The sequence below is a fragment of the Ochotona curzoniae genome, unplaced genomic scaffold, assembly GCF_017591425.1.
Source record: "Ochotona curzoniae isolate NIBS_2020 unplaced genomic scaffold, NIBS_Ocur_1.0 contig_2210, whole genome shotgun sequence".
NCBI classification, from domain to species: Eukaryota; Metazoa; Chordata; class Mammalia; order Lagomorpha; family Ochotonidae; genus Ochotona; species Ochotona curzoniae.
The window spans coordinates 20,188,410-20,204,886 of record NW_024465369.1 but is presented as its reverse complement, the minus strand read 5'-3'; positions in this window follow the sequence as shown (position 1 = coordinate 20,204,886).

The window sequence follows — 16,477 nt, the reverse complement described above, 5'->3', positions numbered from 1 at the left end:
AACATCTAAATCTTAGAACCATCATTGTGTTTTGTATAGGTCATTCTTGGTTATCGGTGTTACAAAGCAAATAGTCAAAACAACTTATATTTGTATTTGTTTTCCATTCCATAATTGTCTACCATATACTTTTCCTCTCAGTTCAATCTTTTTTAAAGCATTTTTCCTCCTAAGATTTACTTATTTTTTATTGGAAAGTCAGTTTTATATAGAGAGAGACACAGAAAGGTCTTCTGTCTGCTGGTTCACTCCCCAGCTGGCCTCAATGGCTGGAGCTGAGCCGATCTGAAGCCAGGAGCCAGGGGCTTTCTCTGAGTCTTCTGCGTGGGTGCAGGGTCCCAAGGCTTTGGGCCATCTTGACTGCTTTCCCAGGTCACAACTGGGAGCTGGATGGGAAGTTGAGCAGCCGGGATATGGACCAGCACCCAAATGGGATCCTAGAGGATGCAAATTGAGGATTTAGCCACTAGGGTTTCGTGATGGACCCTCAATTCACGATTAAAAAATAAATGTCAGAGATGTGAGACAGAAGAGCATTTATGGGATAGTTTGGTGGCATTTCTAACTTCTGCATATGAACCTTCAATGCAGCCAAAGTAAGTTCTACTTCTTAAAATATTTGAGGAAAATAAGGGTGTTGTGTTGTGGCTTTAGGCTGATTTCCAAAAACTTTAGTAGAGGTGGAGTTCAGAGAACCATCTCCATTTAGGATAGTTCTAAGATATTCCTGAGTTATTCTGGAATTCCTGGCAGAAAAAAAGAAAAAAGTTCAGAAGATGCAAAAAAGTATGTCTGCTATATCAGTTTTGTCTAGCTCTAAATATGTTTTAAAGTTCAAAAACGACAACATTTTTGGACAGTGTTAAGGATTCACCATCTTAGATCTACTATGTAGATCTAGCACATGTCTCTTGTGTTAACCATCTAATAAATATTCATCGAGCATCAATTATATACCAACATCACTGACTTTACCTTTTCTTTTTGTCACTTAGGATCCAACATTTTATAGCTGAAATAATTTTAGAGGTGCGTGGAGTACTTCTTTTTTTAAATGTTTTTAGTTATTTTAATTTTACTTGAATGGCAGGGGAGGGAGAAAGAGAGAAAAAAATGTTACACGGAGATTTCTTCTACCTAATAGTTAACCTCTAAATGTTTGCAAAAATCATAGCCTGATTTGGCTGAAACCAGGATTTGTTGCTCAGTCTGGGCATTGCTACTTCTCAAGGTGTGCTTCAACAGGAAATTGAAATGGAAGTGGAGGAGGAAGGATTTGAACATGTGCTCTGATATGGGATGCAGGCATCCCAAGTGCTCTAACTGTCTCATCTTCCTACATGATGTATCTTTTAACCAGTTTTCCTCATTCTAACGTCTGATATGAATACAGTAGAATGTAACCGGAAAATGAGCATGTATGCCATCAGCTGTAGTCATGCTGTGGTTATTCTGATTTATCTTTTATTACATGCATTCGTTTGAATGTGTAGTATCTTGTATGTTTGGCTCTATACTGTATTAACACAAGCATAGATCTGCGAGACAATTACTACAGTCAGCGCACAGCACCCTGACATCACCGCGAGGAGCTCGCATGCTGCTTTTACACAGTCACCTCACCCGTTCTCCCAAATACATGGCAGCCAGGAATCTGTTCTTCATATCCATAATTTCATCATTTCAGAAATGTTATATAAATGCAATTGTACAGCACATAACCTTTTGAGATGAGCTTTTTTCACTCAGCATAATTCTATGCCACTGATGTTTAAGACTTAGAGAAATGAAGGCCTAATAATGAGCAAAGTGATGATGGATTTTAGATTTTTAAAATAAGAATTGTAGTGTGTTGTCTGCTTCTCTGAAACCACAGCCAAATAATCTTCCTTCTCCACTGCCCTCACCAATTCGTACCATGTCTATAGCCTTTTAACCTTAAAAAGGGTTTTTCTTTGAGAAGATAAAAACAGGAAAGCTATATGAAGCCTGTTATATCAGCTTCCAAATGTATTATTTCTGACAAAGGGCTCAAGCAGAGTCCCCAAGATTTTCTACCTTGGAAATGTATCTAGAGTTAGTAATATTCCACAAAGCTAATGTTTGGTGCTACGTGAACCTCAAGGATGGAGAGGTAGGGAAAAGGTTCCAGATGGTCAGGTTAAACTATAAAGAGGCTACTTTTGCAAGTAACTTGTATAGATGGAGAAGCTAACAAAATGTTGATCTTTGCACAAAATGGGTTTATATTATTATCTTTGTTTGAAAAATGAAAAAAAGATACTTGGAGAGCTTACATAATTTTGTGAAAATAATTTTGAGGTAGGATAAGAAACCTGCTTAATTGACTCCTGGAGGATTCGAGTCTGCTAATTAATAAAAATCTAATAAAAAAAACCCCTGCTTGTCTGTGTGATTGTGTTTGTCTCTGAGAAAACAAAACAACACAATACAGCAAAGTAAAAACTATCTCCTCCAAAAAAACCCCACCAGTGCTACAGATGCATACACAAAGGTTTAGATACCAGGAAAAGGGAGAGGAGTGAAGGGTTGGAGCATGAGTAGGCTTTGTACTGAATACATAGAGTGACCATTCTGTCCTGTTTGTAGGCACGAGGATGTGCATTTTAATTTAAATAGACTGCAAGGTGTGTTTACACTTAGCTTGATTCTTAAGCTGTGGACTGTAGATTAGCTTTATGAGCTTGACAGAAATCAAGGTTTTCTGATCTCAGATTCCCAGTATGATAAAATCTGGGGCAAGAGTAAAATTTTAAAATACACTGTAGGCAATTCTGAAGTCTGAGAATGAATGACTAGTGTCTCATTTGGAAAGCTGATATTGGATAATAGGTGAAAGTGAAGGCTTGAAGGTTACATTCAGATCATCTCTCTGTTTTTTTAATCAATATGGAATATTATGATTATCAAAAACACTGAGCCAATCCAAAGTCAGGAACCACAGTCTGGGCACCCCATGTGGGTGCAGGGTCTGAAGGCCCCATCTGGATGCAGGGTCCTAAGGCTTTGGATCATCACCTATTGCTTTCCCAGACCATAAGCAGGGAGCCGAATGGGAGGTGGAGCAGCAGAGAGAGGAACCAGTGCCCATATGGGATTTGGGCACTTGTGAGATGGGGATTTAGCTATTGAGCCATCATGCCAGACCCAGGTACTGCCTCTATTTGTGATCCATTGCAGATGTATTTCCTTTGGGCTTACAATTTAGGCTTTTGTTCCTTTGGCCTTGATTTTTGTCTCTCTGAACACTGTTATTCTATTTGAATACATTTTTTTTTGTACTATAACTTACCTCTGTTAGAAGTACTCACACTAATCCTGGGAGAGTTGGGAGGATAGATCATTTCTGAGACGAAATGACTTCAAACAGGGGATTTGGTGTTACTTTTGCTTATCAGATGTTCATAAAAGGCATTCATCAGAGGAGTGGCACATCAAAGTTGTATTTTAAAATACTAATTTGGAAGCAATTTGTGGACTAGGTTATATGGAAGTTATTTATGAAGATCAAAAGATGAATTAGACATAAAATGGCATTGGTGTTGATAGGAGAAGGTATATGGAAATCATTTAGAAAGGTAATCCAATGTAGCCTATGGACTAATTTGTTGAAAGGATTGAGTGAGAAGGAGAAAAGAACAAATGTCAAATTAAGAGAATTGACAAAAAACAAAAATTATGCTATTAACAAAAATATGGAACTCAGTTTAGGGACTTGAATAGCTAACTATGTCACTTTGAATTCATTGTGTGACATAACGGTGAGCTCCTCATTAGACACATTCTTTTCCAAGAGGCAGGAACTATAGAATTGCCTTAAGTAAAGATGCTGTTTGCTGCCTTCACTTTCATGTGTCACAAGGTGACTAAATAGCTCTGTGGAACTGACAGCAAGTTCCCCAAGATAGAGCATCCACAAAACTGAAGTCAGGGATTAAGACAAAGGTGACTGAAAGGGCATGGTCCCAGCATTGTATTTTTTGGTAAGCATGATAGTGATAGTGGTGGTTGTGGAGAAGCTTTGTGGGTAAATGGGACCACGGTTGGTTATTGGAGAGGATGTAGTGGTTTCTAAGTGAAAAGGAATTGAGTATTATTTATTTTCACTTTAATTGGCTTTCAGGATTGTGAATAATGGAATAATGTACAAAAGAGACAGATATATGAAAATAGATTGGTGTATGCCTATATTCTTGTAGAGCAATCTGTTAGATATTGCCTATTTTTCATACATTTTTTAAAGGTTTATTTTTATTGCCAAGTCAGATATATTTAGAGAGGAGGAGAGACAGAAAGGAAGAGCTTCGGTCCGATGATTCACACCCCAAGTGACTGCAATGGCCAGAGCTGAGCCGATCTGAAGCCAGGATCCAGGAGCTTCTTCCAGGTCTTCCACGTGGGTAGAGGGTCCCAAGGCTTTGGGCCATCCTCCACTGCTTTTCTAGACCACAAACAGGGAGCTGGATGGGAAGTGGAGCTGTTGAGACTAGAAGCGGTGCCCATATGGGATCAAAATGTGTTCAAGGCTAGGACTTTAGCTGCTAGGCCACTGCACTGGGCCCTGCATAGAGTTTTGTAGTACTTGAAAGAAGTCACCTATTTCACATGGAAAATGGTACCTAGGTTCAATTTTTGTATTTTGCCAAGCCACACCAGAATGAAGAGTTTGGAAAACAGCATTCTAAGTTATTTAGTTGCATGAATGATGTATAAGAAAAGTGAATGTGTTTTCTTTATAGCAGACATACTTATGCCCTACCATATTCTTCACCTGAAAGGACAAATTTGATTTGATTTTCTTAATTTCTTAGAGTGTATAATATGTTTTAGAAATATATAAAATAGTGCCAGGGATCCCAAAACAGTGAGACCAGAGTTCACAAAGCATTTATAAGGAAATGCTGATCCATCTCCCGAGGCTGTCCCCGTTAACCCACTGTTACAATAGATGGCTGAGGAGCATATTAATACGCCCATTAGCAATGTAAGTCAATTTCATTTTTGGGTCAAACAGCCAAAAGAATATTTCTTTCTTTCTTTCTTTTTTTTTTTTTTTGTTCTCTTCTTCTGATTGCCCTACCTGGGCTGTAACTAGCTGAACATTTACAACTCTGAATGATATAATGCAATTAAGACTCTCTATAACATTCTAATTTGCATATCTCATTATATAGAGTGACACCATTAGAAGACATGTGTTGAAGATTTCAAAATGATTATGATATGTGAATGTATTAAAGGATGAATATGCTTTGCTGAACTGAAATTGTACAGCATTCTTGGGCAAACTCGGGCTAGCAGGTGCTTTCTGGAGGAAATGATTTCTCTGAGGAAGGCCCAATTTTGGTCTTTATTTTGATTTTCTTTTTTATGAACAAAAGCACAGATGCTTAAAATATGGCATAAATGTCCTAAAATAGAAGATTTAGAAGACAGTAATTATTCAAGTACAATTAACTGGGTTTCTCATTCTGTTTTCTCCTCCAGATTTTCTCTTTGATCTTTGGCCCATCCCTCTGGCACAGGATGCTGACTTCAAGGCACAGTATCACACACTCTACTTTTCCTGTGATCTCTGGTTGGGATTGGCCAATAGGAGGCATCGGTAACAGACAGGTTTTGAAATATTTGTTTCTTGATTTTGTTCCATGCTGGACTGAAATCTGGCTGCGACTGCTTTTGCAGAAGGATTTTGATGAAAATCAATGGCACTTAAACTTTGAAGCTTTGGATCCTGCATATAGGTGCAGATTCTTTTCAAGACCTAGAGAGGAGACCCTGCAATGCATTCACGTAGTCATGTTTTTGTTAAGGGAACACAACTGGGGCAGGTGCTGTGGTGTAGTGGGCCAAGTTTCACTCTGAACTGTCCTGGCTGCTCCACTTCTGATCTGGCTCCCTATTTATGACTAAGAAGTCTATCTACCTACATGTGAAAACAGTAATAAACCACTGACTGCTGGATCTGAATTGACTGAGCTCTGGCGATTGGTGTCATTTGGGGGAGAAAACTAGTGGATGGAAGATCTCTTTCGTAGTCTTTCCCCTCTGTATTCTGCTTTTCAAATAAAAGCAAAATAAATATTTTAAAAAAGAAAAATCATTACTCTGCAATTGAGAAGTATATTTGAAAAACATTTAAGCACACTTGAATGAAACAAAAAAGAACCTGAGACACTTGCACAGGAAATAAATGAAAAATACTTTCTTTTTATCACATCTAAATATATTTGTTAGAAAACAGAGAGACAAATCAAGTAATCATTGAACCGTGCAGCAAAATAATTACTGAAAAGATCAAATAAATAAGCTACTCTAAGATTGAGAAATGAAAGTTTTTTTAGAAGCTACAAAAATCTGTAATTCATTAAAAGGAAAAGATAAATTAAGAATAGAAAAAATGAATATGTTCTTGGATTGTTTGATCTCTAATCAACAAACAGTAATGAAAGATACAGACATATTGGAGCTATCAAATTCTTAATCCTTTATCATAAATTACTGACACTGATGAAGCTGTTGTATGACTCACAATATCACACTATAGGGAGAACAGGACAGACTCAATGTTTGTTGTCAAGTTCAAGAATATTTAGTAATAGTCACTATGAAAAAAAGCTTCAAATGTCTTGCAATCTTAGAGCTTATACATGAAGGAAATCTGAAGGAAGGTTTTCCAATTTGGCTAGAAAACATTATGTGACATTAACAATGTGAACTGTGAAGCTGTTAAAATGTTTTATAAGCTATCAGTGAGGAAGATAGTATGACTTATATTATTATAGAAATCAATGACTTATTTTTATTTCTTCCTTCCTGTAAAAAATGATATTAAAGTTCTTTTGGAAGATGGAATCAGAGTATGCCACCAAAAATGGCAGAAAAATGGCAGCTGTTTCTTAATTATTGAATAGTGAAATACTATTGAATTTTCCAGATTTTAACAAATTGTTTATTACAAAAAGTATAAGTAATTTTATTTACCACAGGCTCTTGCCTTGAACATTAGGAGCCAGAGCACTTCCCCATTGCGACAAAAAGATTTCCAAAGTTTGCCAAATATCATTTGAGAGGAAAATACCAGTTAAAAATCAGAACCTTAAAATTTTATAACATTTTTTGGCTTACAATCTATTTATTTGCTTCATTTCTCTACTTTTCCCTGATAATACTAAATACTTCTTCGAACTGATAAGAACATATACAAGCTTCCAATTAAGTTTAAATATAGGTACCGTATTAACCTTTTCTTTAAAAGAGGGAAAGAACATGTATATATTCCTGTATGCAACACTCTGTGGTTATCATTTCTGTAAAAATGAAAAGACTTTGAAAATGATTACGCAGCAGAGCAACTTTAAATATGGTTTCAATGAGATTCCAATAGGTCACCCTCAGAATGCCGATACCATCAGATGTTGGTGAAGAATGGGAGAAGCCCGGACATTCACACATCATCTGTGGGAACATAAACTGGCATAGACATCTTATAAAAACAATTTAATAGTTTTGTTTTAAAGTGAAAATATAAATCTATTTCATTTTTGGAAGAAAATAGGTGGTTTTGATTACATATAATATATATATGTGTTATATATATTATATTAAATAAATGCCCTAGTCTTACTAGCATTCACTGAAAAGTACAAATATATCCACACAAGTCTTTCAATACACAAATATTCGTGGCAGCATTATTTATAAGAACCTCAAAGTGGACTCAATCCAAATTTCCACAAGTGATGATTCTGTACAGAATATGGTGCATTCATACAATGGAGTAATAGCCATGAAAGGAGCAAAGTACTGACATGTGCTACAATGTCATGTATTTTAAAATGTTACATAAGTGAATGAAACCAGCTGAAAAGAATGCATGTTACCTCATTCCACATAAACAAGCTTTCCAGAAAAGGTAAATTTACAGAGAGAGAAAGCAGATGAATATATTGCCAGGGGCTATGTGGGCTAGCAGGATTTGATAGCAAATAGGGTTGGGGGGATGTTTGAGTGTAACAGACATGTTCTCAAAGTGGATTCTAGTGGTAATTACACAATTTGAACAATTTACTAAGCATAACTGAATCATGCAAGTCAAGGGTGTGTTACATTTTTGAATTGTACCTGAGAAAAACTATTTTTAAATGAGCAGTGGGTTATTAGGTTGGTAGATATCTGACACTTTCACCAACAAAATGGAACAAAAAGTTGAGATTCAGAAGTCTAGCTGTCTTATGAAATCAGAAGTAAATTTTTACAATTCTCTTTGTTTACCTATTTAGGTCAATATTGGCAAGCTATTTTGTATAGGCTAAGGAATACAGAGTAAGTAAGTACCCTTTGACGTTCTCTACTCTGGAGATATTAAAAAGAATTGCCTGTTAACTTGGATGGGAATGTTGGGCTTCCTTGTTAGATTTATCCAGATATGTGGTGTCCAATTTTGATGTCCAACTTTCCAATCTTGATTAGCACTCTCCTGGCTCAGTCCTCCTTAATAATAGTAATTAAGTAAACTTAGTAATGTTTGTTAAGTAAACACTTGCTGACTTATATATAACAAAATGTCTTTCTTTTTTTGTTTATAAGATGCATGTGTCACACTAGCTTTATCACCTGGGGGGTCTGTGTATCTGATCTAGAGAACATTGACGTAACTTAAACATTGTCTTCACTTAGTTTGGTTTGGTTTGGCTTTGTCCAAACATGTTTTGTGTCCACATGTCAAGTGACTAAAACTCCTTTGCAGGTTTCAGCTATGTCCCTTTCAATCGGGTTAGTGTGACTTGGGAAGCAGATTGCTTATTAGCATACTGTCTGATCAATCTAATAAACTTTAATTCAGTTCCGTTTAGCTTATTCCTCCCCCAGGGCACAATGTCACTTTCTCTAATTTGTTGAAGTAAAGCTGTGACCCTACACACTCTCTGTGACCCAGACAAACGTCTAACAACTGAAAGTGATACTAGAGTCTGCTGGAATACACATTTTAGTTTAGGCTCCTATTTTAACTGGTGATTTACTTCTTGAATAGTCAGTTGTATGTTCCCCAAAATTGCAACCACTATGCCAATGTAGCAACCATTGAAATTAAGTATAATCATTGAGATGAATATTCCAAGTTATCTGAAAATTCTAATAACGAAAATAGGAACCAGAGTTTGTTGGTCTAGATTTTCTCTGGTATGACCTTCAAAGTGTGTTAACTCAAGAGCTATTATATATGTGAGTAATTAGAGTGCTATATTAAAGTTAAAACCATTAAAATCTGATCATAGCATGGATTTTCACTATTATATTTTTGATGTGATTTCCAAGACACATGTTAGCTCTTAAAGCAGAAACATTTGTATTCCTTTTTTCAAATAATAAATTCATTTTATTTTTGGTGATGTTTGCATATTTGAGAGGGATACATGCCCATCTGGATGGGGAGGGTTGAGGAATGGGAGAAAGTGGATGAGACAATTGCCTTCAACTTCCTTTTCGGTTCTGGTGTTTGGGGAAAGTGGAGAGAGAAGGGGACAGGGCTGCTCCCAGCAACCCAATTGTATCTGTATCCAAGAATGGGGGAAAGCTACCTGATGTCATCCCAGAGACCGAAGTGAAGCATTTTCTAACAGTATTGCTAACATGGCTTTCATAGATCTGAGATGCTTTTGATTTTTTTGCTCCAAAGTTAAAGTACTAGTTATGTCTCTCATGATCATCTGGGCATGCTGTCTACCACACAGGTCTGAACAATGGTGGAGACCTAGTCCTGACACATTGTCAGATCACACATTCAGTGATTTTCATTGTGGTTGCAGTTCTGAGTCCAGTGATCTAGTTGGGAGAGCCTTGAAAGAAACCTCACCACAGGTAACCCCAGCCTGATTCTTGTGTGTGCCAACCATTGTGGGGTCTGGCTCAGAACCTCACACATGTCAGTCTACACACACAATTATGGTTGCAGTCACTTGGTCAGTACTGTCTCAAGCCCCATCTCATATGCAAAATAGTGGATGGTACAGCCCAGCCTACCTCTGTCCACCATACACTCTGCCCTTACATACGCCAGCGAGAACTGCAGCCCAATCGGAGCAACCCTCCATGTTCCACCCTTGGCCCACTGCCTTTGTGAAAGACTTGGAAGAAGCTCCTAGCTCCTGGTTCCTGGCTTTGGATCAGCTCAGCAATGGCTGTTGTGGCCATTTTGGATGTGAGCCAGTGGACAGAAGATCTTTCTGTGTTTCTCCTCTCTATAAACCTGGTTTTCAAAGAAAAATAAACACATATTTAAATAAAAATGATGACTGAGTTCTTACTTCAATATCATGTTTTCTTCAATCTGTGTCCTGTTTCCTACTCTGCATTTAAAGAATTTTGCATTATGTTGGGTTATTATCAGAAACAAATTCTCATTGGACAGGGTTGGGAACAGGGGATTTCAAAGTTTGCTTCAGGTCTGTGATTTATGTTGTTTTACGCATTGGTAGCTTAAAGTTTCTATTCATAGGTGGAATAAAATGCATTTTGTAATCAAAGGATAAAGTTTAATACAGTGGTGAATTTCTAAATTGAGGGTAATGAGATATTTTATTGATGGAGCAGGAACAACTTACTTGGCTCTGGGCTAGTCTTATGGAATAAGCAACCATCTACTTTATGGGCTTTGATTCCAGAGCAGCATTGGCTAAGGCTTTATCAATGGCAATGGTTTGGATAAACTCAATTTTTGTATGCAGGCAACATAAAAGATGTATTATAAAAGATGTATTATAAAGATGTATTATAAAAGATTCATTATAACAATTTGAAAGCTCCCCTCATGTTTCCAAAAATTCCCAATGATTCATGGAATGTCTCTATTGAAACTTTTTACAAGATTAGATGAGGTTTAAAGTTAATAATTTAGATAATCTTGGTGAAATATTTCTCAAATGAAGTATTGTGCTTATATAGATGCAGTTCCTTTGAAAGCACACAGAAACTAAGCCACAGATAACATGTATCTATTTCATTACAATTACATATATATTTAAATGAAATTGACTTGAAGAGTCCACCTGAAGCAATCACATTTAGTAATACCTAGATCATCCAGAAAAAATATTTCAGTACAATGAAACTACAGCGTATCTTCTGTCATTAAAATAAAAAAGCATAAAATTCTTTACAAATTTTGTTCTTTACTCAACGTAGAAATTAACTTCCATAAGGAGCCAACATTTCTAGCTTTCTTTGTTTCCTGATTCTAAAAAAAGCCACTTGCAAGCAGATTACTTTTATGCATCAATTAGCCTGATTCCCTCATGCGAATATTTAACAAACACCCAGAAAACAAATATTCAGACATTGATTGAATCAAACAAACATTCAGGTATTGATTGAATTAAGCTGAACCCATAATGCAGATTCCACAGGCTATTTATTTGTCCTCACCTGGAGTGGATGAGTGGATGTGGGTTTGACTTTTCTTATACTCTTGAGGTTTTGAACGTCATTTACTGTAACTGATTTACATGCTGAGAAACAGAGAGGCAAGGAACCTAGTTGGCTTCTTAGAGAAATGGGCTGCAGTCTGAACACTGAGCTTATCTTCTGAGTGTGAGTTCTGTGTCTTTTCATGTAAAAACAGTATAGTTAGGTCTTATAAGATTGTAAGACAAGAGGAGTTACAATTGAAAACTCAATATCTGCATCACATCAAGCACATTTTTGTGTGTGTGTGTCAGTGAAAATACTCAAATAGCAACAGCTTTTCGTCTCAACCAACCATAAATACTTACGGCTTACTCGAGGACAGGGAGATAGTTTGTCTTAAGCAGATAACAAGTTACACCAAGGACAAAGCACTAACTTTTCTTTAACACTGTGAGAAGCTTTAAAGCACAGAGCACTTCTTATTTTTTTGAGTGATACTCTTCTTTTCTCTGCCATTGACTATTTCCTTTCTCTTACACCTTCTGCTATAACTCTTATAACTTCTCAAAAGTTGTTCATTGAAAATATACCTTAGGAAGGATTAGGTACTACACACTGGTTTCATAATTTTTAAAATCATTTTCAAACAAAATATTAGTGTTGTATAACATTTTGGAGTAGGGGGCGGTGAGGGGAACAAGAGGAGGGGTGAGAGTGATGGAGGGGTGAAGAGGGTAAGGATGAAAGCAAAGGGCACATTGTTCATATTAATTCACATCATATTGAACTTTATTTCCCCTTGAGTTGGTTGTTTTATTCACTTACCAAATATTTATTGAGCAAATACTGTGTTCCAGGCACAATGCTAGGCCCCAGGGGTACAAAGTCAAGAAAGACTGGCGTATTCCTGTTCTCAAAGAAGGCAAGGCTTAGTTGGAGAAAGAGAAGTCGATAAAGTACAACAGCCTGGGTGTGTGGGAGGAAACAGTTACAGAGTCATGCACAAACATGTAAACCCACAAAGGCATCTAAGAAAGTTGAAAACGCTATGCCGAATTCAGTGTAAGAAAGGCAAAAAGTCAAACTAAGAGAATATTTACATATGTCAAGTTGGCCTTGATAAAAAAGATAAAAATATAAGAAGGAAATTAAATTACTTGAATGTATTTTCTCATTCTTACCAGCCTGTAAATTCTGTTCTTAACTTTAAATACTGAAGAATAAATTTATTGGGCCTGGTAAGGTAGCCTAGCAGCTAAAGTTGTCATCTTGCATGCACCAGGATCCCATATGGGCACTGGTTCTAATCCCAGCAGCTCTGCTTCTCATCCAGCTCCCTGCTTGTCGCCTGGGAAAGTAGGTAAGGACAGTCCAAAGCCCTGGGACCCTGCACCTGCATGGGAGACCTAAAAGAAGCTCCTTGCTCCTGGCTCAGGATGATCTCAGCTCTGGCCATGAGAACAACTTGGGGAGTGATTCATCACTCTTTCTCTATTTCCTTAAATATCTGACTATCCAATAAAAAATAAAATAAAAATTTTTTATGATATAATTTTTATTTATTTCATTTTTTAAATTGTTTCATGACACAGTTTGATAAGCACTGGGGTCTCCCTTCGCTCTCTCCGGGTCCCCTCCTCTCCCCGTTGTTTTCCCCTCCATTCTTACAATGGGTGTCTTTCATAAATATTCGCATGTCCATCATGCTCCACTGAGGTTTCTCCCATCAATGTAGGAGATATCAGTCATTTCACTGTGAATCCATCCTTGTACTGCATGCATGAGGAACTATTATACTAATCATATAATAATATAATTATAGTATAATAACAATATGAACATATTAATTTCTGCTATATTTCCATTATTCATCCCCTTAGGTACAGTCCACCACAAGGAAAAAATGGTGAACCTTTTTTCCTTATGAAGTTGATGAACATGTAACAAAGGCATCAGTGTGACTCTAGAGTGATAAAAACGAGTGTCCAATAGGATGCTGGACTCTCTGCCATTGTCCACACCCATAACGATGGACATATGACTGTGTATGAAGAAGTACACCACAGTATATGGTTTAGTGGGACACCATGAGGGGAGAGGGAATCGGGAAGGGAATAAGGGAAATCCCAGGGCCTATGGAACTGCATCATAAAATGATAATAATAAAAGAAGTAAAATTAAAAAAAATCTGCTTTCTCTTTTTAAAAAAAGGAGTGTCCAACATCTTGTAGGAACAAACACCAACGTGTGTCCCTTGTGGCACTAATGAAAGCACAGTAAGGAGTAGCTCATTGTTACCTACGGGTAGTAGCAACAGTGATAAAAAGGACATTGACAATCTCAGGTGATTACAAACCATCAGTCTTTTGTGGGTGATTGATTAATTAATTACATCATAAGATCCTATTGTGAAAGGCATAAATAACTAGGACATGCAGCAAGGCAAAATTCACATGTAAAATCCTTAGATTTGACATCTTATTATCTTATATTAGGGCAAACATATGATGTCTGACCTTTTGGGATTGGCTTATTCCTTCAGCATCATGGTCTCCAGCTTGGTCCATTTGGCCACAAACAATTGTATTTCATTTTTTTCCCAAAATGGCTGAGTGGTATTCCACAGAGTAGATGAACTACAGCTTCTTTATCCAGGCCTCTGTTAATGGACATTTAGTTTGCATTCCTATTGGAAACTGATTGAAGAACAAGAATCATATGATAGTTTCAATAGATGCAGAAAAAGTTTTGGATAAAATTCAACACCACTTCATGTTAAAAACTGTAAAGAAGGTAGATATAGAAGAAACAATCCACAACATAAGCAAAGAAATGTACATAGGAGAACCAAAAGGCTCAATAAAGAGACTGCTAGAACTTATATAAGAGCTTGGCAAAGTGGCAGGATACAAAATAAATGAAAAGAAATCAGCAGCCATAATGTCCGCAAAAAAAAAAAAAAAAACCCAAGGCTGAAAAAGAACTTACCAGCATGGTACCCTTCAAAATAAATGAGCGGAAAATGAAATACACGGGGATAAACCTATATAAAGAGGTGGAAGATCCCTATGAGGAAAACGACAAAACATTAAGAAAAGAAGTAGAAGCAGACTTCAAAAAGTGGACAAACATGCTCCTGCATGGGCAGTCAAAATCATCAAAATGTCCATATTACCAAAAGTTATATATATATTCAATGTGATTCCAATCAAAATACCAAGAATGTTCTTCACAGAGCTGGAGAAAATAATACAAGGTTCATCTGGAAACACACACACACACACACAAACCCACAAATAGCCAGAACCATCCTGAAGAATAAAAACCTAGTGGGAGGGATCACAATCCCAGACCTTTCAACATACTATCGGGTGGTAGTTATCAAAACAACCTGATACTGGCACAGAAACATAGAAGACTAATGGAGCACAATAGAAGTCCTAGAAGGAAACCCACACATGTACAAATGCCCAATCTTTGACAAGAAAACAAATAACATTCCAGAATAAAAAGGAATGTCTCTTCAATAAATGCTATTGAGACAATTGATTAACAATCTGAAAACATAAAATGCAAGACCCCACCTTTCACCATACACAAAGATCAAATCTAAATGGAGAAAAAATTAAAATCCATACCCAGAATCCATTACACTTTTGGAAGAAAAAGTTGGGAATACTCTGCCAGATATAGGTGTAGGTGCTGACTTCCTAGAAGAATTCACAAAAGCAAGGGAAGTCAAGACCGAAATAAACAAATGGGACTACATTAAGCTAAGAGGCTTTTGCACAGCAAAGGAAACAATCAACAAAGTAAAAAAGCAACCAGCCGAATGGGAGAGTATCTTTACACACTACACAGGAGACAAGAGACTAATCTCCAGAAGATACAAAGAACCCCTGAACAACCAAAACAACAAAATAAACAAACCAGTCAAGAAATGGGCAAAGCAAATGAACAGACACTTTTGGAAGGAACAAATCCAAATGGCTAACAGGCATATGTAAAAAAGTTCAAGCTCCCTATCAATAAATAGATCTTAAAAAACTAAATTTATCTTTAGTTAGGTTACATTTTAATGAATATAGCCTTTGATCCAAGTATAAAAAGGTTTCACATGGCAATATTATGTGATAAGTTTCAATTACATTGTGAATATAGTTTCAAAATTGTTTTGCTATAATATCATGTTATTAATTATTATTGCAATCAAATTGAACAAATCGATAGATGTTTTAAGTCTGATAGCTTTAGAATTACTATTATATTCAGTGAAGTGGTCCATGGTTGTTATACAGTAGGTGATTTTTGAAAAATAAGCTTTTCCAATAATACCATTTTGTGGTAGTAAATTTGGTGTAATATTGCAGTTGGAATATTTTCAGAAGAAAGTACAGATAATTCTTGTTGTGTAATTTTCCTTGGGTAGACTGAAGCACTAAGTAAATAGTTGTAGCCCACTGTGTGAACTGAGCCTAAAGTGAGAGTAAATTAAATGACTGCCAGGAGAATTGATTCGACTCTTTAGTTAAGACACTCCGATTAGTACTTGAATGCCTAGGTTCAACTTCCCATTTCACTTTCAATCAGCTTTCTGGGAAGCAGTGGATGATGTTTTAAATACGTAGGTCACTGTCACCCTCACAGTAACACAGCTGGAGTTCTAGACTCCTGGCTTCAGCCTGCCCCTACTCTGAAGCTGTGATCATTTGGAGAGTGTACCAACAAGAAGGAAGAACCGCCCACCCCAACTTCTCTCTCTTGCCTAACTGGATCTCTGCCTCTGTCTCAGCTTCTGTCATTTTACCTTTCAAATAAATAAGTAAAATGTCAATGAAAAATGGCCACCAAATTGAAAAAAAAATCATTCAGTTCAATTCTACTTTAGATAATTAAAGTAACTCTAGTATGAATATAATGACCATCACTGTGTAGTTATTTCATAATCAAGGAAGTAAACATTATAGAAACAGAATTTTCAATTCATTAGAATGTACAAAAGCATATGTAATTTCATCAAGGATGTTAATATTAAAACTAATGATGTTAA